We start from the raw sequence: 24,671 nt of genomic DNA on the forward strand, positions 1-24,671 counted from the left end.
AGATACCATATTCCCACCAAGTCCATGGCGGAGCCATTGTCAGTTGCTTCCGTGGATGGAAGACTTCTCTCGGAGACCATCCTGCTCGTCACCGAACCTATAACCCTACAGGTGGGAATGCTGCACTCTGAGGAGATCTCATTCCATGTGCTGTCCGGACTTTCTCACTCCTTGTTGCTAGGTCTACCTTGGCTCCAGACACATGAACCCATATTGAACTGGCGGTCCGGTGAAGTACTCCGATGGGGTCCTGACTGCCATAGGACCTGCCTGGTTCCGGTCCGTCCACTTCGCCCTCAGCCTACTCCAGCTAACTTACCTGGTCTCCCGGCTCCCTACTGGCCCTATGCGGACGTCTTCGGTAAGAAGGAAGCTGAGACGTTGCCGCCCCATAGGCCATACGATTGCCCGATCGACCTGGTACCTGGCACCACTCCTCCCCGTGGGCGTATCTACCCGTTATCTGCAGCCGAGACCCGAGCCATGTCTGAGTACATTGAAGAGAATCTGGCTAGGGGATTTATCCGAAAATCTACCTCCCCGGCTGGAGCCGGATTCTTCTTTGTCAAAAAGAAAGACGGCTCGCTACGTCCCTGTATTGACTACAGAGGACTCAATCTCATTACGGTAAAAAACAAATATCCCCTGCCACTCATCTCCGAATTGTTTGACCGGCTCAAGGGCGCCAGGATCTTCTCCAAGCTGGATCTTCGAGGAGCGTATAATCTGGTCCGTATCCGTCAAGGAGACGAGTGGAAGACGGCATTCAATACCCGGGACGGTCACTACGAGTACCTTGTGATGCCCTTCGGTCTCTGTAATGCTCCCGCGGTCTTTCAGGAACTAGTCAATGACATCTTCCGTGACCTCCTGTACTCCTGCGTAGTGGTATACCTGGACGATATCTTGGTCTTCTCTCCGGATCTCCCCACACACCGGAGGGATGTTCGTCAGGTCCTGCTTAGGCTTCGGCAGAACCACCTTTACGCCAAATACGAGAAGTGCCTCTTCGATCAGACCTCCCTTCCGTTCTTGGGCTATGTCATCTCCCAAACAGGTCTGCAAATGGATCCCGAGAAGCTCTCTTCCATTCTAAAATGGCCTCGTCCTGAAGGTTTGAAGGCGATACAGCGATTCCTGGGCTTCGCTAATTATTATCGTCTTTTCATCCCACACTTCTCGTCTCGGACTGCTCCCATATCTGCACTTACCCGTAAGGGGGCTAACCCCAGGATATGGTCGCCTGAAGCCGAGGAGGCCTTCCTTTCCCTAAAGAAAGCCTTCGCCTCTGCTCCCGTCCTGCACCGTCCGGACTGTAATAAACAATTCTACCTGGAGGTTGATGCTTCCTCCTCCGGAGCCGGAGCGGTGCTCACCCAGAAGTCTTCTACCGGGAGAATGGTAACGTGCGGCTTCTTCTCCAAAATCTTCTCCTCGTCGGAGCGCAACTACTCCATTGGAGACCGGGAATTGCTAGCCATCAAATTGGCACTAGGAGAGTGGCGCTATCTGCTTGAAGGGGCTCTCTACCCGGTAATTATCTACACGGATCACAAAAACCTGGCATATCTCCAAAATGCCCAGAGGCTCAATCCTCGCCAGGCCCGGTGGTCGTTGTTTTTTGCCCGCTTCGACTTCACTCTTCATTTCCGTCCGGCGGACAAGAACGTCAAAGCTGATGCCTTGTCTCGGTCTTTCCTGTCCTCCGATCAAGAGGAGGAACCTACGCACATCATCGACTCCTCCAAGGTGATGAATGTGGCTCCCTTGGATCTAACTTGTCTTCCACCCGGTAAGACGTTCATAGCTGTGCCAGATCGGGAGAGGGTTCTTCGCTGGGGACATTCTTCTAAACTAGCTGGCCATGCTGGCCAAAAAAAGACCTTTCAACTTATTGCCCGGCATTACTGGTGGCCTACCCTACGTAAGGACGTGGTAGACTTCGTCGCGGCCTGTTCATCCTGTGCTCGTAACAAAGTTCCCCGACATCTACCTGCCGGCCATCTCCTGCCCCTTCCCGTACCTGCTGCTCCTTGGCAACACATCGCTATGGACTTTATCACCGACCTTCCAGTTTCTGCCGGTTGTACCGTCATTTGGGTTGTCGCTGACCGTTTTTCTAAGATGGCCCACTTCATTCCCCTGCCTGGTCTTCCGTCTGCACCCGAGTTGGCTAAAGACTTTATCCGCCACATCTTCCGTCTCCATGGTCTGCCCCTCCACATCGTGTCGGATCGTGGGGTTCAGTTCACCTCTCGTTTCTGGAGAGCCACTTGTAAGCTGCTGGACATTACCCTGGATTTCTCCTCCGCTTACCACCCTCAGTCCAATGGTCAAGTGGAGCAGATCAATCAGATCTTGTCCAGCTACCTCCGGCACTTCGTGGATGCTCACCACTCGGACTGGGTGGATCTTCTACCGTGGGCCGAGTTCTCTTATAACAACCATGAGAGCGAGTCCTCTTCCAAATCCCCGTTCTTTATAGTTGGTGGCCAACATCCCCGGATTCCACTTCCTGTCTCCGTTTCTGTGGACAACCCTGCTGCGGAGTCTCTTGTCAGCGAATTTTCTACTATTTGGGAGAGCACCAGGTCCGCTCTTCTTCTCTCCTCTGAGCGGATGAAGAGATATGCTGATAAGAGACGTCTGGATCCGCCCCAATTCCGTCCGGGAGACAAGGTTTGGCTCTCATCCAAACATGTGCGGCTCAAAATACCCTCCTACAAGTTGGGTCCTCGATTCATCGGCCCCTTCGAAGTCCTCAGGCAAATTAACCCTGTGGCCTACAAATTAAAACTCCCGGCCACCCTACGGATCCCCAACTCCTTCCACGTATCTCTCCTCAAACCCGTTGTCTTTAACTCTTTTTCCAAAAATCCAGGTGCCCCTCCTGCTCCGGTTTCCGCTGATGACATCTTTGAGGTAGAGAGTATTCTGGCCTCCAAGAGGGTAAGAGGAAAAACCTTTTTTCTGGTAGATTGGAAGGGGTTTGGTCCTGAGGAGAGAACTTGGGAACCCAGGGAGAACATCAACGCCCCGCTTCTCCTTGAAAAATTTCTTTCTGGCCTAAAAAAGAGGGGGCCTAAAGGGGGGGGTACTGTAGCATCGACGTCTCTGCCCCGTTCTAGGCAGAGACGCCGTCCCTCTCACCTGCCCGCTCCTGGCGCGGCGTCCTCCAGCGCTGCTCTCCCCGCTGCTTCCGGCGCGCGCTCCTTCCCCGGCAGTGTGCTTAGGGCGCGCGCGCGCGCGCTCCCCCTCTCTTAAAGGGACCGGGCGCGCCATCCTAAGGAGTCCCCGGCCAATTGCCGGAGGACCTCCCATATAAAGGGCACCTCCTCCAAAATGGAGGTGCCCGAGCAATGTTGTTTGCACCTGTGTCTCACCTGTGCTTCAGCCCTCAGGTCCCGTTGCCAGTTACCTGCCAGTTACCTGCCAGATTCCTGCCAGCTTGCTGCCTTTGTCCTGCCTGATATCCAGTCACCTGCCTGCTAGCCTGAGGTCCGACGGTCTGCCTTCCAACTCCTGTCAGTCTGTCTATGGACCAGCTTGCCCGCTCACCTGGGAGCGCACACCTGTTACCTGCCTGCTAGCCTACCTGGAGGCTCCGCCGTCACGTGCTGTGACCATCTGCCTTTCCAGAGACTCCTGCCCGCTCACCTGGGAGCGCCCACCTGTTACCTGCCTGCTAGCCTACCTGGAGGCTTCGCCGTCACGTGCTGTGACCACCTACCATTCCAGAGACTCTCGCTTGCTCACCTGGGAGCACACATCTACCATCTGCCTGCTAGCCTACCCGGAGGCTCTGCCATCACAGGTCGTACCTACCCTTTACCCAGAGACTGCCCCGGTCACTTGCCGTAACTCCCTGCCCGTTCATCCAGAGACTGCCCCGGTCACTTGCCGTAACTCCCTGCCCGTTTATCCAGAGACACTTTCCGTGACCTCCAGCCCGTCCACTCAGAGACTGTCCCGGTGACCTGCTGTGACTGCCTGCCCGTCATCCCTGATTGCCACCCGCTCCCTTACAAGGACCGCCCCCTTGTATAGTAGCTCAGAGGTTCTGCCTCCCAGACCCGTTACACATATACACACAGCGAACCACAGTGAGAGCCATTATCCACAAATGGTGAAAACATGGAACAGTGGTGAACCTTCCCAGGAGTGGCCAGCCAACCAAAATTACCCCAAGAGCGCAGCAACGACTCCTCCAAGGGGTCACAAAAGACCCCACAACAACATTCAAAGAACTGCAAGCCTCACTTAAGGTCAGTGTTCATGACTCAACCATAAGAAAGAAACTGGGCAAAAATGGCATGTATGGAAGAGTTCCAAGATGAAAATCACTGCTGAGCAAAAAGATCATAAAGGCTCCTCTCAGTTTTACAAGAAAACATCTTGATGATCGCCAAGGCTTTTGAGAGAATACTCTGTGGACTGACGAGACAAAAGTTGAACTTTTTGGAAGGTGTATGTCCCATTACATCTAGAGTAAATGTAACACAGCCTTGCAGAAAAGGAACATCATGCCAACAGTAAAATGTGGTGGTGGCAGTGTGCTGGTCTTGGGCTGTTTTGCTGCTTCAGGACCTGGAAGACTTGCTGTGGTAAATGGAACCATGAATTCTGCCGTCTACCAAAAAATCCAGAAAGAGAAAGTCCGGCCATCTGTTCGTGACCTCAAGCTGAAGCGCACTTGGGTAATGCAGCAGAACAATGATCCAAAACACACCAGCAAGTCCACCTCTGAATGGCTTAAGAAAAATAAAATTAAGACTTTGGAGTGGCCTAGGCAAAGTCTTGACCTTAATCCGATTGAGATGCCGTGGCATGACCTTAAAAAGGCGGTTCATGTTCCTAAACCCTCCAATGTGGCTGAATTGCAACAATTTTGCAAAGATGAGTGGGCCGACATTCCTGCAGAATGTTGTAAAAGACTCAATGGCAGCTATCACAATTGCTTGATTGCAGTTGTTGCTGCTAAGGGCGACATCAACCAGTTATTAGGCTTAGGGAGCAATCACTTTTCCACACAGGGCCCTGTAGGTTTGGATTTCTTTTTCACTTAATAATAAAGAGCTTCATTTAAAAACTGCATTTTGTGGTTACTTGTGTTATCTTTGTCTAATATTTCAATTTGTTTTGTGATCGGAAACATTTAAGTGAGACAAAGATGCAAAACAATAAGAAATCAGGAAGGGGCAAACACTTTGTCACACCAATGTATATATACACACTATATACTGTATACATAAGTACTCTATATACTGTATGCATAGGAACACTAGTGTACTGTATACATGCACACTATATACTGTATACATACACATATACACACTATATACTATATATATACATGCACTCACTCACTATATACTGTATACATAAGTACTCTATATACTGTATGCATAGGAACACTAGTGTACTGTATACATGCACACTATATACTGTATACATACACATATACACACTATATACATATACACACTATATACTATATATATACATGCACTCACTCACTATATACTGTATACATAAGTACTCTATATACTGTATGCATAGGAACACTAGTGTACTGTATACATGCACACTATATACTGTATACATACACATATACACACTATATACTATATATATACATGCACTCACTCACTATATACTGTATACATAAGTACTCTATATACTGTATGCATAGGAACACTAGTGTACTGTATACATGCACAGTATATACTGTATACATACACAGATACACACTATATACATATACACACTATATACTATATATATACATGCACTCACTCACTATATACTGTATACATAAGTACTCTATATACTGTATGCATAGGAACACTAGTGTACTGTATACATGCACACTATATACTGTATACATACACATATACACACTATATACTATATATATACATGCACTCACTCACTATATACTGTATACATAAGTACTCTATATACTGTATGCATAGGAACACTAGTGTACTGTATACATGCACACTATATACTGTATACATACACATATACACATATATACATATACACACTATATACTATATATATACATGCACTCACTCACTATATACTGTATACATAAGTACTCTATATAATGTATGCATAGGAACACTAGTGTACTGTATACATGCACACTATATACTGTATACATACACAGATACACACTATATACATATACACACTATATACTATATATATACATGCACTCACTCACTATATACTGTATACATAAGTACTCTATATACTGTATACGTACACACACTATGTACATATACACACACACTATATACTACATATATACATACGCACACTATATACTACATACACACATATATAGGCCACACATATTCACACACTATATACTGTGTATATAGACGCACATACATTCATTCATTCAGCTTTGTTCTATCTGCCGCTCTTCACTTCCAAGACCCTTCTGTATACCCCCTCATCCCAGGACAGTGGTGGAGGGGTGACATCATGAAGAGGAGGGGGACGCAGTACGGATAGGACTGAAGGCTGTGCCTGTCCTGTCTGCACACTGCTGTCTTGTGGACCCTTCCCCTCCGCACACTTTTAGCTTCTGATCCGATGTTGGCAGGAAGATGAGAATGAAGTGACGAGACAGTGGAGGATGCGCAGCATAAACCGGAAGTAATGCTGTGCATCCTCTGCTCACTTTATGCAGCAGATGCAGATTTTGACACCCTTAACGCTGACCCATAATAATAATAATAATAATAATAATGATAAGCAGAATCAATTTTAGCCTATTGGTTAAACCCTCCACAACAGTCTAGGGTCTATCATGTGGCCCCTTGGAAAATGTAATTGTCCACCTCTGGGATAAAGAAATCAAAACAATTGATATAGGAGAGTATATATTCCATATGAGTGATATATCCCGGCCATTTCTACTCACAGTTGGAAGCAGGCCCTTGAATATAAATTCCTGTGAAAGCGGGCATGCTATTATTAAGCTGAGCCACTAGAAGTAACCAGGTGGATCGCCTGTGATGGTGACACTACTGGATAACTAGGGAGGAATAGAAAGCACTGGAGCAGCGGGTGTGAGCAATAAATAGTTGTGTCACTACAAATACTGTCCTCCACCAGTGACCCAGAGGAAACACAGCCTTGTATAATAGATCACGCTGGTCACATAGTGTTATATTTCCAGAAATAACATACGTACTGGATGGTTTCCGGGGATGGACGCCGGGGATTTTTCCCCCTTATGTTTGCTCTGAATGCCGGTGCTGCAGCCGTGATCTCAAGAATCCATCTTTTGGAGAAGTGAAGAAAAGAAAAGTAGTGATAAAGATTCCACAAGAGCGAATGTATCACAGCGACCTCAGACCCGCAATGATCCGACAAAGGTGACATAGCGGAGAGATCGCACCACTCAGGGGTATTGGGACTGCAGGGGGCGCCACTATCTAATAGCAGTTTCCTCTCCCTGCAGCTTCTTTCTCAGCCCAGGATGATGGAGGGGTGAGTAATGGGTTTTTTTTTACTGGACCCTTTAGTTTTTGATCCAGTCTAAGGCCCAAATTCATCAAAGTAATTTAACTGGAATTCTGCCATGAATTGCTTTGAAAAGTTGCAAAATTTTGGCACAAATTGGAGTTGAGCAAAAATTTTGCAACTTTTGGTGTTTTTACATCAGTTTCTCCCAGCACCGCCAAAATGGGGGTAGCTGTGACAGGACAGGGGTGCAGCAGGGGCGTCACACCACAGCTCGTCTAATACATGACAAGCGGTGGAATTCCCTCCTCCAGGAATCTTACTCCAGTCTGAGACTGCAGTAACATTTCTGGATTTTGGCACAGAGGTGCACGCCACTTGTCAGATGCTCCTGATTCATGAAGAGGCCGACAGCCCTTCATAGATCAGGAGAGTCTGACGCCACCGCGTCCCCTCATCAAGACCAGCTTCATGTTTCAGGGCCTTAGTTTTTCTTTCTTAATATAACTAATATAGTTTTTTTTGCTCTATTAACAAAAGTAACTGTTTCTGAAAGTTAAAATGAGTCCCGTCATTAAGGGGTTAAATGCCCTTAAGACCCCTGAGTAATGCGCTCACTATGATTACTTGGGGTATAAATTCAGATGAATAAAATGAATGTGAATCATGTGTCTTCTAAACCTTCTAGACGGAGAAATGACTTTCACACCCTGAATGACAATGATCAGTGTAGACAGATAGAAAGTATGTGCAGACAGGTGTAATATCATCTCTACCCGGAAAAAGCCACTTACGAAGTTTCCTCCATCAGGTTCAGTTGTTTCTCTTCCTTCTGTATTTTCTCCTCTATCAGTTGTTTGATTTCCCATCTGTTGTACCAGGAACATATATCATTATCTCATAGGTAAATGTAGAAATATCAGCAATTTGAAGAGCATTAGTGAACAAATTCCGCCCCTTCGCCTCCATCCAAAATACTTTGCCAACATTTTCCATCTACATCACACAAATGATACAATTTTGTCTTGGTGGAGCTACCACTAGAGGGCGCTCACTGTATATGGACAGACGAAACCTATAAGGCTGGTGGCATAAAGAGACCTCATGGTCCATCTGCCCGAATTAATGATTCATTAATTATATTAATTAATGATATAATGACTGGGAAATTTTCCAATTTTGAGCCTGAATTTTTTACTCCCCGTCTTCCAGGAATGATGACCTTATACTTTTTGGTCTACATAGTCATTTGAGGACTTGAGTTTTTGCGGATCGAGTTGTAGTTTTGAAGTATACAATCACTTTATGATATAATGTACTGAAAAACGGGAAAAAAATTCCAAAAGTGGCAAAATATTGAAAAAACCGCAATTGATTACAGCATTGATTATTTGGTAAAAATGACCTGGCGGTGTTATTCTTTAGATCAGTTAGAATACGGTGACGGCAATCTTATAAGGATTTTTTTGTAGAATTTAGTGGTTAGAAATCATTTAACACTTTGTAAATAAATCATTTGCTTTGTGACCCCATTTTCTGAGACCTGGAACTGTAGACCTGAGCTTTCCTTTTTATGGAAACCATTTTGGCACAAACAACGTTTCTTTTTATTTTTCCTGCATTTTTGATGTTCGGTGCAGCAGCTGAGAAAATGATATTCTTGTGTTTCCACTCTTTTCTTTTTGCTGTTTTACGTCTGGTTAAAATAATTTTATATCTTGACACATCGGACTTTTACGGACGCGGTGATATCAAATGTTTTTTCTAAAAAAAAATGTAAATATCAAAAGGGGGATGATTGAAAGTTTTTATTATTTTATACATATATATTTTTAAAAACGACTCTTGGAAAATGGCGACAAGGGGAATTTTTTTTCCCCAAATTTGTGAATTTTTTTTCAGCACTTAAATAATAAAGAAACTTTGGGTGTTTTGGTATCTCCATAATCATAATGACCTGGAGAATCATAGACTAAGTAAAAAATTCCCCCAAATAATTGCATGGTGCCAGTCATTTTACATCCATGTAGAGAGGAGTGGGAATCAGAAGAACAGCACCAGAAACACCAAAAAGGAGAGCACTGGAGATGTAACCCGTCAATCATGTATCTGATGTTTTTATTGTGATGTAGAGGGCTGTTCTCATTCATTTACTGATGATTTTCTAACCACATACTGCACACTAAATGTCCTAAAAATAAATTGCAACAAAAAAATAGTAATTTTTTTTTTGTATGCGCCCTAACATGGTTCCTATAGAAACAAAAACTTGTCCAGCATAATACAAGGCTGCATAAAGCCCCAGGAAGAAGAAAGGCGAAACGCGCGTCGGGGTTAAAGGACACCCTGTCTGAGTTCCATAGCCAACAATACTATTTATTACAGAAGCACTCCCACCAAAATGTTTATCCCATTAATATATAGCAATCATCATGTTATATAGCACTGTGTACTTACAATTGCTCATTTTGACTTTCTACCCAGCTAATTCATCTCTTTTCCAATGGGTGTATGATATCACATGATTCAAAACTGACTAGCTGAATCCTTCTAAGCTCTATGTAGAAACAGGAGGTCAATTTTCCCTGTATGACTCATAAGTCACTGCAAAAGATCCTGGCAGGGGGGAGGAGGGAGCAGTGGGGGAGGGGGATGATTTCTGCAGGGAAAATTGACTTCATGTTCCTACATAGAGCAGAGAAAAGAGAAGAATTAACTGGGTAGAAAGGAAAAATGAGCAATTGTAAGTTCACAGTGCTGTATAGTATGATGACTGCAATATAGTAAGAAGATAGAAACCTTGATGGGAGGAGGATGAGAAGGAGGAGGAGGAAGAGGAGGAGGGTTTCTGTAAGGTAACGTTACCTAGTCGCACTGTCTTGTCTATACTCACTGGGGGTTTTGGAATCGTTGGTGATCTCAGTAAATCTTTTAATATTTGTCTTCAAAAAAAAATATGACTTTAAATATTGATCTTCTCATGCAGCTTCTCTTATTATCCTGGGATTTTATACTTACACTTGGATTGTGATCTATTGCATATTTTGTGACGTGTCCTGCACTTACTGTGGTGTTTAGGATTATTTGCATGATCTGATCCTTAAAGGGGTTGTCCATCTCTGGAGGACATTTTTTTTCTTACTTGAATGCATCTTTTTTTGGCGAAAAATATTTTTGCCAATTGGGTTTCATTAAATGTTTGCACCGTTTGCCTTCTATAGCTTCTGTGTTGCAATATGTATTAGTGACTGCAAAAATGAGTTAACTGAAAATCTGTCAGTGAACTTCTAATGGTCAAATGGGAGCGTTTGCAACTTTATAATCTGTCTTTTTTCAGCTCCCCTCAGCCAATTTATGAACACAGACCAAATCAAAGTTGAATGTATAAGGAAACAGATCCTATAAAGCCAAATGGTGAAAAAATTGTAATGAAACCAAATTACAAAAATGGTGTTTAGCAACTAAATATATGGATGTAAAAAGTAATAAAAAATGTTCTCACAGGTGGAAAATGTATATTTTTATTTATTTTCAAATATATTGTATACCTGTGTAACCATGCCATACATCAGTGGGGGTCCGGGGCATTGAGGAGTCATCCCCCATCTCCTGGAATAACCCTTCATCTCCTGGATTGTTTGTCTTTATGATATTTTATCCATGGAGGAATAAATGTTATGTTTTATGGGGTTATCTTTGCTTTACTGGAATATTGAATTGAAAAGTCCGGGGCTCCTGGCAGATGTATTAACCTGCAGATATGGGGGTAACTTCTAGATTAACCCCATATATGCAGGTTCATAGAGGTTTTTCAGGTGACCGGTTCCCTTTACCATATCGGCTCATTTTTGTTTTTTTTCTCACTTCTATTTAATAAGTCAAATAACAATTCCTCTAATATCTGTAACCTATAAAAAACACTTTGGCATCTTTTTAAATAAAATAAGACACATGAGCGGCTCCCAGTAATGGCAGCTATCTGTGTATAAACAGTATATATATATATATATATATATATATATATATATATATATACAGAGTGGGCCATTTATATGGATACACCTAAATTAAATGGGAATGGTTGGTGATATCAACTTCCTGTTTGTGGCACATTAGTATATGAGAGGGGAAAAACTTTTCCAGATGGGTGGTGACCATGGCGGCCATTTTGAAGTCGGCCATTTTGGATCCAGCTTTATTTTTTTCAATGGGAAGAGGGTCATGTGACACATCAAACGTATTGAGAATTTCATAAGATAAACAATGGTGTGCTCGGTTTTAACGTAACTTTATTCTTTCATGGGTTTTTTACAAGTTTATGACCACTTATAATGGTATAATGTATCTTGATGGTATGGTGTGGTATATGGGGGACAAAGATAGTGGGGCCGTTCTTCATCAATGGAAACCTCAATGCCACTGGATATCTGTAATTGCTACATGATGATGTGTTGCCCTCTTTATGCACTGAAGATGGCACGTTCCCTGAGGTTTTCCAACAAGATGGTCACCACCACATTATGGGTGTCAGGTCCGAGCATGAACAGTTTCCTGGAAAGTGGATTGGTCGTCGTGGGCCAGTTGAATGGCCACCAAGGTCTCCCGATCTGACCCCCTTACACTTTTATCTTTGGGGTCATCTGAAGGCAATTGTCTATGCTGTGAAGATACGAGATGTGAAGCATCTGAAACAAGGGATACTGGAAGCCTGTGCTAGCATTTCTTCTGCGGTGTTGCTATCAGTGTGTGAAGAGTGGGAGAAGAGGGCGGCATTGACAATACAACACAATGGGCAGCACTTTGAACACATTTTATAAGTGGTCATGAACTTGTAAAAAACTTGTGAAAGAATAAAGTTACGTTAAAACCAAGCACACCATTGTTTTTCTTATGAAATTCTCAATAAGTTTCATGTGTCACATGACGCTCTTCCCATTGAAAACAATAAAGTTGGATCCAAAATGGCCAACTTCAAAATGGCCACCATGCTCACCACCCATCTGGAAAATATACTAATGTACCACAAACAGGAAGTTGATATCACCAACCATTCCCATTTAATTTAGGTGTATCCATATAAATAGCCCACCCTGAATATATATATATATATACAGTACAGACCAAAAGTTTGGACACACCTTTTTTGCTAAGTATATAATTCCACATGTGCTAATTCATAGTTTTGATGCCTTCAGTGTGAATGTACAATTTTCAAAGTCATGAAAATACAGAAAAATCTTTAAATGAGAAGGTGTGTCCAAACTTTTGGTCTGTACTGTATATATATATATATATATTTATATATATATACACTGCTCAAAAAAATAAAGGGAACACTTGAACAACAGAATATAACTCCAAGTAAATCAAACTTCTGTGAAATCAAACTATCCACTTAGGAAGCAACACTGATTGACAATCAATTTCACATGCTGTTGTGCAAATGAAATAGACAATACATGGAAATTATTGGCAATTATCAAGACACCCTCAATAAAGGAGTGGTTCTGCCGGTGAGGACCACAGACCACATCTCAGTACCAATGCTTTCTGGCAGATGTTTTGGTCACTTTTGAATGTTGGTTGTGCTTTCACACTCATGGTAGCATGAGACGGACTCTACAACCCACAGAAGTTGCTCAGGTAGTGCAGCTCTTCCAGGATGGCACATCAATGCGAGCTGTGGCAAGAAGTTTTGCTGTGTCTGTCAGCGTAGTGTCCAGAGGCTGGAGGCGCTACCAGGAGACAGGCCAGTACACCAGGAGACGTGGAGGGGGCCGTAGGAGGGCTACAACCCAGCAGCAGGACCGCTACCTCCGCCTTTGTATAAGGAGGAACAGGAGGAGCACTGCCATAGCCCTGCAAAATGACCTCCAGCAAGCCACAAATGTGCATGTGTCTGCACAAACGGTTAGAAACCGACTCCATGAGGGTGGTATGAGGGCCCGACGTCCACAGATGGGGGTTGTGCTCACAGCCCAACACCGTGCAGGACGCTTGGCATTTGCCACAGAACACCAGGATTGGCAAAGTCACCACTGGCGCCCTGTGCTCTTCACAGATGAAAGCAGGTTCACACTGAGCACATGTGACAGACATGACAGAGTCTGGAGACGCCATGGAGAGCGATCTGCTGCCTGCAACATCCTTCAGCATGACCGGTTAGGCAGTGGGTCAGTAATGGTGTGGGGTGGCATTTCTTTGGAGGGCTGCACAGCCCTCCATGTGCTCGCCAGAGGTAGCCTGACTGCCATTAGGTACCGAGATGAGATCCTCAGACCCCTTGGGAGACCATATGCTGGTGCGGTTGGCCCTGGGTTCCTCCTAATGCAGGACAATGCCAGACCTCATGTGGCTGGAGTGTGTCAGCAGTTCCTGCAAGATGAAGGCATTGAAGCTATGGACTGGCCGCCCGTTCCCCAGACCTGAATCCGATTGAGCACATCTGGGACATCATGTCTCGCTCCATCCACCAACGTCACGTTGCACCACAGACTGTCCAGGAGTTGGCGGATGCTTTAGTCCAGGTCTGGGAGGAGATCCCACAGGAGACCATCCACAACCTCATCAGGAGCATGCCCAGGCATTGTAGGGAGGTCACACAGGCACGTGGAGACCACACACAATACTCAGCCTCATCAGGAGCATGCCCAGGCGTTGTAGGGAGGTCATACAGGCACGTGGAGGCCACACACAATACTCAGCCTCATCAGGAGCATGCCCAGGCGTTGTAGGGAGGTCACACAGGCACGTGGAGGCCACACACAATACTCAGCCTCATCAGGAGCATGCCCAGGCGTTGTAGGGAGGTCATACAGGCACGTGGAGGCCACACACAATACTCAGCCTCATTTTGACTTGCTTTAAGGACATTACATCAAAGTTGGATCAGCCTGTAGTGTGTTTTTCCACTTTAATTTTGGGGGTGACTCCAAATCCAGGCCTCCATTGGTTAATAAATGTGATTTCCATTGATGATTTTTGTGTGATTTTGTTGTCAGCACATTCAGCTTTATACAGAACAAAGTATTCAATGAGAATATTTCATTCATTCAGATCTAGGATGTGTTATTTGAGTGTTCCCTTTATTTTCTTGAGCAGTGTATATATATATATATATATATATATATATATATCAGGTTTTATATTATCTGTCCTGAATACAGTGAATCACACATTGGAGAGAAGGAAACATCTATATCATGATGTCGTCTATATATTAGATCAGTAATTCTCGGCACTTACATGGTCACAATGTTGTTCTGTATCAGTTCTTTCATCAGTTCCGTATGTGACACAAATTCTGTGTTCTCAGTGGTGTCATCACTATTGTACAAGAAAGGTTCATCAACTTGTGATAAATGGTCAGAATTTCAATAGTACAAGCAAATATAAGAAGCTTTGTCATGTATTTTATCATAGAAATCTGCTTCCTTCTCCACTTAGGAGCCACTTCTACCCCCCCCCCAACCTCCTAAACTTGCTGTCCACTCTGAAGAAGAAAAACACAGATTAAATCTATCTTGATCAAAGCAAGACGGACAGTCCGCTCACTGTGGTGTCTGATCACACTGCCTATTGTAGTCTATGTAGAGGAGGAGTAGTGAAGGGCAGAGTGAGAAACAGGAAGAGAGAGACACAAAATTAATATGGAGTTTACTTAGTTTTATGTACTAAATGTCCAGCTGGGGTCTGTATGTTGGGGAGACGGGGCAAAAACTTAGAACAAGGATTAATTCTCATCGCCACACAATAGAAGAAAAAAGAATAGATTTACCTGTGGCCAAACATTTTTGTATCCCTGATCACAGCATCATGGACATGAAATTACTGGTATTAATAAGTAACTTCAAATCTCAGAAAGACAGAAAGATTTGGGAATACAAACTTATGACAACCTTTGACACACAGGAATGAATGTGTCGCATGGATTTATGTAATTCTACATCAACTAAGGAATGTGCTCCTCAGGCCTTGTGGGGGCATCACAACCATGGACCAGACCTCAATCACAGGACAATAAAACGTTCACACTCCTTATCTATGAACTTCTCCAATATGTACAGCCACAACTGTTTATCTCTCTCCCATAATGATAGTTCTGCTTCACGTCACTTGTCACATCTATTGCATTATTCTTGTGCCCTGTATAAATATGTGACTCTTCAGATTTTGTGTTATACTATGCCTGATGAAGAGACCTGAGTAGTCTGGAAAGCTTGCAATTTGTTACCATTTTTTCAGTTAGCCATTAAAAGGTATCAACCACTGAGGACTCTGAAATCTTCATATTTTTCTATCTACTGGCTAACACGGTGCAAAGGTAGATCTTTCTCCAGTAGCACTTACAAAGTCAGTTCTATTTTCTCAAGGATGTTTTTCTTCTCTTGAATTTCTTTTTTCATGAAGTTCATGTACTTCTCCCTATTGTACATGGAAAATAGATCTGCTATTGAAACCTACAAATGGCAGTAATGATTAAGATGTTCAGCAGTATTAGTGATCGTGACAAATGTGGTCAATTCCTCCCCTTCTCCCTCCATTCTAGGTCTCTTCTGTGCCAACAGTTTTACATTTACTATATTCCATTGCTAAAAGGAATCTGTCAGCAGGTTGTTTGCTATTTAATATGGGAGCAGCCTGATGTAGGGTCAGAGACTGTTTGTATCCCATAAAATCTCCTATGGCATCTTTGTACTGTAAGATATGATCCATGACTGGCAGCCATGTGTATAGACAGATATTGTGAGCAGACAGTTTACAGTGTATTATCTCTACCTGAATAAGATTAATCAGTCGTTAGAGATAAGGAAACTTCTAGATCATTATGGCATCTGGAAGGTTCCCATATATTACAGCATTACATTTTTTCACTTACATATTTGTGATCTCTTCAATCATTTTGTGCTTCTGAATTAAAAATCCAGTGTCTGCCCTATAGTAGAAGGAAAACCCATCAATGTGAATATTAGGTAAGGGTTAAACTAGGACTTTTTTTAACACTAGTAATTGATTTGAACTATTAAAATAGATGTCCCCACGTAGTTCTCCCATATCCACAGTATAGGGAATAAGGTACTGATTGCGGGGTATCCGTCCCCCTGACCCTCCAGCTCTGAAATGCCCCTGTAGGACAAAGCCGAGGTGGTGCATGCGCACCCACTACCGGCGTTAGGGACAGGCAAACTAGGCATTAGACTAGGGCCCCCACTCTCCCAGGGGCCCCCAGTCTGTGGCGTGTCGGTAATAGCAGCACACCACACGGCCGCTATGGAGCCCGTGAGCCAGCGGGGCCCGGTGCCTGTGCTGCCACCCCCCCGCACCGTACATGCAACTGTATCGGCACCATTAATACCGATACAGCTGAAAGCAATGATGGAGGATAGACTGTCAGGTGACGCTCTCTCTCCCATCATTCCCCCTCTGCGTCTGACGCAGCGGGCACGATGATGTCACTTCATTGCACACCACGCTGCTGAGGAGATGCACTGCACACACCAGATTTTTTAAAAATCAGTATATGGGCTCCATTATACTGTATGGGGGCTGCATTGTACTCTATGGGGTGGTTGCATTATACTCTATGAGGGGAGCTGCATTATACTCTATGGGGTGTCTGCATTATACTCTATGGGATGTCTGCATTATACTCTAGGGGGCTGCATTATGGAAACATAGAAAGGTCGAGTTGGAGGGGGCCTCCACGGTCATCTGGTCCAACCTCCTGCTCAATACAGGATTCACTAAACCATCTCAGGCAGATGTCTGCCCGGCCTCTGTGTGAAGACTTCCATTGAAGGAGAACTCATCACCTCTCGTGGCCGCCTGTTCCACTCATTGATCATCCTCACTGTCAAAGATTTTACTCTATAGGGACTGCATTGTACTCTATGGGGCAACATTGTACTCTATGGGGCTGCTTTGTACTCTATAGGGCTGCATTATACTCTATGGGGCGGCATTTTACTTTATGGGGCAACATTATACTCTATGGGGCTGCTTTGTACTCTATGGGGCTGCATTATACTCTATGAGGCAACATTATACTCTATGGGGCTGCATTATACTCTATAGGGTGGCAGTGTACTTTATGGGGCAGCATTGTACTCTATGGGGCTGCTTTGTACTATATGGGGCTGCATTATACTCTATGAGGCGACATTATACTCTATGGGGCAGCATTATACTCTGTAGGGCAGCATTATACTCCATGGGGAGGCATTATACTCTATGGTTCCGCATTGTACTCTATAGGGCGGCATTGTACTCTATGAGGCAGCATTGTACTCTATGGGGCCACAGTGTACGCTATCAAGGACTATGAGGAGTGTGTTATACTATATGTACTATTGAAACTGCAATATGCTATATGGGGGCAGCATTATACTCTATCAAGGACTATAGGCTATGTATTATACAGTATGTATTATATGGGGCTGCATTATACTGTATGGGGGACTATGGGGGTACATTATACTATGTGGAGGACTATGGGGTGCATTATACTATGTGGAGGACTATGGGGTGCATTATACTATGTGGAGGACTATGGGGTGCATTATACTATGTGGAGGACAATGGGGTGCATTATACTATGTGGAGGACTATGGGGTGCATTATACTATGTGGAGGACTATGGGGTGCATTATACTATATGGAGGACCTTGGACTGCACTATACTACGTGGAGGACTATGGGGTGCATTATACTATGTGGAGGACAATGGGGTGCATTATACTATGTGGAGGACTATGGGGTGCATTATACTATGTGGAGGACTATGGGGTGCATTATACTATGTGGAGGACTATGGGGTGCATTATACTATATGGAGGACCTTGGACTGCACTATACTACGTGGAGGACTATGGGGTGCATTATACTATGTGGAGGACAATGGGGTGCATTATACTATGTGGAGGACTATGGGGTGCATTATACTATGTGGAGGACTATGGGGTGCATTATACTATGTGGAGGACAATGGGGTGCATTATACTATGTGGAGGACTATGGGGTGCATTATACTATGTGGAGGACTATGGGGTGCATTATACTATGTGGAGGACTATGGGGTGCATTATACTAAACGAGCAGAATGCTGCCTAATCATTGAGTGATTGGATTGTTTATGCCGACACAAAAATCATTGTTCTCAGCAGCACATCATGAAAGCTGCAGATCTGCTGCTGATAACATGATGTGTATGGGGACAGATTGATCTAGAAGTGATTGTTCTGTGCCCATCATTCTTCCTCGGTGGTGTAAAGAGGTCGGGAAACAAGCACCGAACAACTTCAGTATTGTCCATCACGCTTGTTTAACGGCCTGAACTAATCGCATGTAAATGCAATGTAAATGCTTCTGTGGATGGGGCAATATGTCAGCATTTGGGGCCCCACTTTAAACTTTTGCCAGGGCCCCACTTTGTCTAACACCGGTACTGTGCGCACCCCACCACTATACAATGAGAGGAAAGACTTTTACCTGGGATTTACACTTGCAGCTGAAACACAAACAACAGTTTACAATTAGATTTACTGAAGTATTTAATAAAAGCCGCTCGGTTGCAGCAGACGACTTATTTTTAGGCCGTATTCACATGTCATTTTATTTCTCATCTTCACAAAACCAAACCAAATAATTTTCAATAGGACGATGCATCCGATTTTCATCTTTTTTTTGGGGTTCATGTGGCCATTTTTGCCATTTGTATGTCATCCATTCTCTTATATGAAAAAAAACAGCTGATGGAAATATCCCAAGTGTTTCCTAGTAGTCAGTCAATGGGTGAGTGTGATCCACAATTCACCCCAAAGCTGACATGTTACCAGCTCCATAGAATATAAGGGCCAGTGATAAAAGCTGTTCTCCCTCCTGTGACGTTCTGCCTGTGGTTGAGCGTCATAGAAGACAGTGATTTCTACTATATACCGCCATACTGCTGTATATGGCATAAGAGATCAGATGATCGCAGATTCAAGTCACCTGAGGGGACTAACAAATAGAGAAAAAAGGGAAGAAAAAAAGTTTTTAAAAAAGAAAAAAAAAAAAATTCTAATCACCCCCTCTTCTAATCACCCCCTCTTCTAATCACCCCCTCTTCTAATCAAGCCCCCTCTTCTAATCACCCCCTCTTCTAATCAAGCCCCCTCTTCTAATCACCCCCTCTTCTAATCACCCCCTCTTCTAATCACCCCCTCTTCTAATCAAGCCCCCTTTTCTAATCACCCCCTCTTCTAATCACCCCCTCTTCAAATCACCCCCTCTTCTAATCACCCCCTCTTCTAATCAAGCCCCCTCTTCAAATCACCCCCTCTTCTAATCAAGCCCCCTCTTCTAATCACCCCCTCTTCTAATCACCCCCTCTTCTAATCAATCACCCCCTCTTCTAATCAAGCCCCCTCTTCTAATCACCCCCTCTTCTAATCACCCCCTCTTCTAATCACCCCCTCTTCAAATCACCCCCTCTTCTAATCACCCCCTCTTCTAATCACCCCCTCTTCAAATCACCCCCTCTTCTAATCACCCCCTCTTCTAATCAAGCCCCCTCTTCAAATCACCCCCTCTTCTAATAACCCCCTCTTCTAATCAATCACCCCCTCTTCTAATCACCCCCTCTTCTAATCAATCACCCCCTCTTCTAATCACCCCCTCTTCTAATCAAGCCCCCTCTTCTAATCACCCCCTCTTCTAATCACCCCCTCTTCTAATCAATCACCCCCTCTTCTAATCAAGCCCCCTCTTCTAATCACCCCCTCTTCTAATCACCCCCTCTTCTAATCAAGCCCCCTCTTCAAATCACCCCCTCTTCTAATCACCCCCTCTTCTAATCAAGCCCCCTCTTCTAATCAAGCCCCCTCTTCTAATCACCCCCTCTTCTAATCAAGCCCCCTCTTCTAATTAAGCCCCCTCTTCTAATCAAGCCCCCTCTTCTAATCACCCCCTCTTCTAATCACCCCCTCTTCTAATCACCCCCTCTTCTAATGAAGCCCCCTCTTCTAATCACCCCCTCTTCTAATGAAGCCCCCTCTTCTAATTACCCCCTCTTCTAATGAAGCCCCCTCTTCTAATCACCCCCTCCTCTAATCAAGCCCCCTCTTCTAATCACCCCCTCTTCTAATGAAGCCCCCTCTTCTCCAGTTAACATTGAAGAAAAAAAATACACATATCTGGTATCAACGTGTTCAGAAAAGTCCGATCTATGAAAATATAACATAAATTCAGGGGCGGAACTACCGCCCGTGCAGCCGGTTCATTGAACGGGGGCCCCGAGGGAGAGGGGGCCCCTCCAGCCTCCAGCAGGGCCGCCATCAGGGCATGACTGCCCTGACTCCAGTATGGGGCCCGGCCGGTAGGGGCCCCCTCGGGGGCCCCCCTCTTGTGCGTCTCTCTCCTCATGGGGCCCCCGGCCCCATGCTATGCGCCGGGTCCGGGACATTTCAGCGCTGAGCTGCGCTGTTGCAGCAGCGCCTTCATGATTCCCCTGACTTCCGGTCATGTGACGGTGCAGTCACATGGCCGGAAGTCAGGAGAACCTGCTGTCAGCGATTTGGACGAGCGCCAGGATTCTGCAGGGATCGCATGGGGGTAAGTATAACAAGTTTTATTTTTTTTAAAATACAATTAACTAGGAGTGGAGAGATGGGAGATGCACATGTGTGTGTGTGTGTGTGTGTGGGGGGGAGATGGGAGATGCACATGTGTGTGTGTGGGGGGGGAGATGGGAGATGCACATGTGTGTGTGTGGGGGGGGAGATGGGAGATGCACATGTGTGTGGGGGGGGAGATGGGAGATGCACATGTGTGTGGGGGGGGAGATGGGAGATGCACATGTGTGTGGGGGGGGGGAGATGCACATGTGTGTGGGGGGGGGATGGGAGATGCACATGTGTGTGGGGGGGGGATGGGAGATGCACATGTGTGTGGGGGGGGAGATGGGAGATGCACATGTGTGTGGGGGGGGAGATGGGAGATGCACATGTGTGTGGGGGGGGAGATGGGAGATGCACATGTGTGTGTGGGGGGGGAGATGCACATGTGTGTGGGGGGGGGATGGGAGATGCACATGTGTGTGGGGGGGGGATGGGAGATGCACATGTGTGTGGAGGGGGGATGGGAGATGCACATGTGTGTGGGGGGGAGATGGGAGATGCACATGTGTGTGGGGGGGAGATGGGAGATGCACATGTGTGTGGGGGGGAGATGGGAGATGCACATGTGTGTGGGGGGGAGATGGGAGATGCACATGTGTGGGGGGGGATGGGAGATGCACATGTGTGGGGGGGGGGATGGGAGATACACATGTGGTGGGGGGGAGATGGGAGATGCACATGTGGGGGGGATGAGAGAGGTGCACATGTGGTGGAGGGGGATGAGAGAGGTGCACATGTGGTGGAGGGGGATGAGAGAGGGGCACATGTGGGGGAGGGGGACGAGAGGGGCACATGTGGGGGAGGGGGTGAGAGATGTGCACATGGGGGGGTGAGAGCTGCACATGGGGGGGTTTGAGAGCTGCACATGGGGGAATTGGGAGTAGGGGATAATGAGCTGCACATAACGAATGTGGGGTGGGGGAGAGTAAATGATAAATGATGATGGGGTGGGGAGAGCACGGACATGATATAATGAATTGGGGCAGGGGGTGCATGTAAATATTGAATGCGGGGAGCAGGAAGTATAGAGTAGGGGGCGTTGCGGATGCAGGAGTGTGACTGGTAACAAATTGGCGGAAAGAGTAGAGGTTCTAATTAAATTATATATTAAGTGCCTATTTACAGTTAATGGGGGCACAGTGGTGGATTACAATTTATATTTGGAATGGTAGGTTGCATAATAACTAACCATATATTGATGGTGGATGCACGTCTGTATTCAGCTGCGTAATGTAGAAGTTGGGGAATGTGCTCTAGATAACTGTGTTATTTTATGCAGAGACGAGTCCTGGCTGGAAGATGTGATGGCGGTCTGTGCTGGATGAAGGAGAAAAGCGAAGATGAAGGACTTCACCTAGAGACGTCACCGGTGAGTCAGTCTATTACATGTACACTGTGTATAATGTCACTGGTGATCACTGTATTACCTGTACACTGACACTATATACAGAGCTCCTGTGTATAATGTCACTGGTGATCCCTGTATTACCTGTACACTGACACTATATACAGAGCTCCTGTGTATAATGTCACTGGTGATCACTGTATTACCTGTACACTGACACTATATACAGAGCTCCTGTGTATAATTTCACTGGCGATCACTAGATTACCTGGACACTTACATTATACATACCATGTATAGAGCACCCGTGTATAATGACACTTATGGTAATATTAGTAATGTGGTGGTAATATTAGTAATGTAGTGGTAATATGTGGTCTGGTCATGGTGTGGCAGTTTTTCTCCCTTCTGTGTGGTATTATTCGGTCACTATGTTGTGGTAATATGTGGTCTGGTCATGGTGTGGCGGTATTCCCTGTATGTGGTATTATTGGTCATTTAAAAAAAAAATGTATATGACACATTCCCTTAAAGAAAACTAAATAAAAATATATCTAAAAAGAGTATTGGATATTTTAAGAAAATTTTAATAGGTTAGAGTAGGGCCCGCCCAGAAGAGTCTACCTTATCGTGGTGGCGGCTTTAAAAATCTTTTGGCCAAAACAAAAGCTGATGGCTATGTATGTGGCGCCGTCACATGGCCGAACGTCAGGAGAACCTGGTGGCAGCGACGTGGACGAGCGCCAGGATTCTGCAGGGATTGCATGGGGGTAAGTATAACAAGTTTTATTTTTTTTAAATACAATTAATTAACTAGGAGTGGGGGGAATCAGAGATGCACGGGGGGATGAGAGATGCACATGGGGGGGGTGAGAGATGCACATGGGGGGGTGAGAGATGCACATGGTGGGGGTGAGAGATGCACATGGTGGGGGTGAGAGATGCACATGGTGGGGGTGAGAGATGCACATGGTGGGGGTGAGAGATGCACATGGTGGGGGTGAGAGATGCACATGGGGGGGTGAGAGATGCACATGGGGGGATGAGAGATGCACATGGGGGGGGATGAGAGATGCACATGGGGGGGGATGAGAGATGCACATGGGGGGATGAGAGATGCACATGGGGGGGTGAGAGATGCACATGGGGGGATGAGAGATGCACATGGGGGGGGATGAGAGATGCACATGGTGGGGGTGAGAGATGCACATGGGGGGGTGAGAGATGCACATGGGGGGATGAGAGATGCACATGGGGGGGGATGAGAGATGCACATGGGGGGGGTGAGAGATGCACATGGGGGGGATGAGAGATGCACGGGGGGTGAGAGCTGCACATGGGTGGGATGAGAGCTGCACATGGGGGGGGTGAGAGATGCACATGGGGGGTTATGTTTACATAACTTTGTTGCCTTATGAAGGGCAGGGGGGGCCCCCCAAAATTTCTTGCACAGCGGCCCACTACAGTCTGTGTCCGCCCCTGCATAAATTGACCTAATGTGTAAAGACTGTAAAGCAAAGAAGAAATCAAAATGGCAAAATTGCGTGTTTTTGATTGCTACAACTCCAGAGAAATGCATCAAGAAGCAATCGAAGCGTCGTAACTACCCCAAAATAGTATCAATAAAAACATCAGGTCACCATGCAAAAAACAAGCCCTCACATAGCTCCATCCACCAAAAAATAAAAAGGTTACAGGTATTCAAAACTGGCGACTCAAGCTAATTATTTATTTTTTAGTAATTTATTTTCACCACTTAAATAAAAAAACTATATAAGTTTAGTATCGTTGTACTCGTACTGACCTGATGGGTCGGGGCATTTGCCCGTGCATAAAGAACAGACATCAGACAGCAGAAAGTCATTATTATATTATAGATACGTATAGAGGCAGAATTACAATCACTATCCTGAATTACAGGACTTCTCTGATTTTGGACTTACATAAATTGCTCTTGGATTTTTGCTCGATATTCTTTAAATATAAATAACTGCAAAATCCTGAATGGAGAAATAGAGAAGTTTCCTTATAAATAGCCGGATCTTATATAGCAATTGTATCAATAGTAAATATTGCCATAACGAGCTAATTAACAAATAGAAGGTTTCTCATTAAAAGTGTATTAAAAACGTATGGGATATGAGAATTGGGAAGTAGAGGAAGCTTGTCATAAGAAATCAGAACGT

General features: G+C 45.0%; 1 long non-coding RNA gene across 1 annotated transcript; it reads right to left on the reverse strand.

Annotated features, from left to right (window-relative positions):
- Positions 1-8,295: 8,295 nt before the first annotated feature.
- Positions 8,296-15,897, reverse strand: LOC141152988 (uncharacterized). Its single transcript, XR_012247208.1, has 3 exons — positions 15,835-15,897; positions 14,731-14,811; positions 8,296-8,354 (listed from the first exon to the last, which is right to left on the reverse strand). It is a non-coding gene; the product is annotated as an uncharacterized lncRNA (long non-coding RNA).
- Between the last annotated feature and the right edge of the window lie 8,774 nt (positions 15,898-24,671).

This window comes from Phyllobates terribilis, unplaced genomic scaffold, assembly GCF_046119375.1.
Source record: "Phyllobates terribilis strain yellow unplaced genomic scaffold, ASM4611937v1 Scaffold_7__3_contigs__length_470593459, whole genome shotgun sequence".
NCBI lineage: Eukaryota > Metazoa > Chordata > Amphibia > Anura > Dendrobatidae > Phyllobates > Phyllobates terribilis.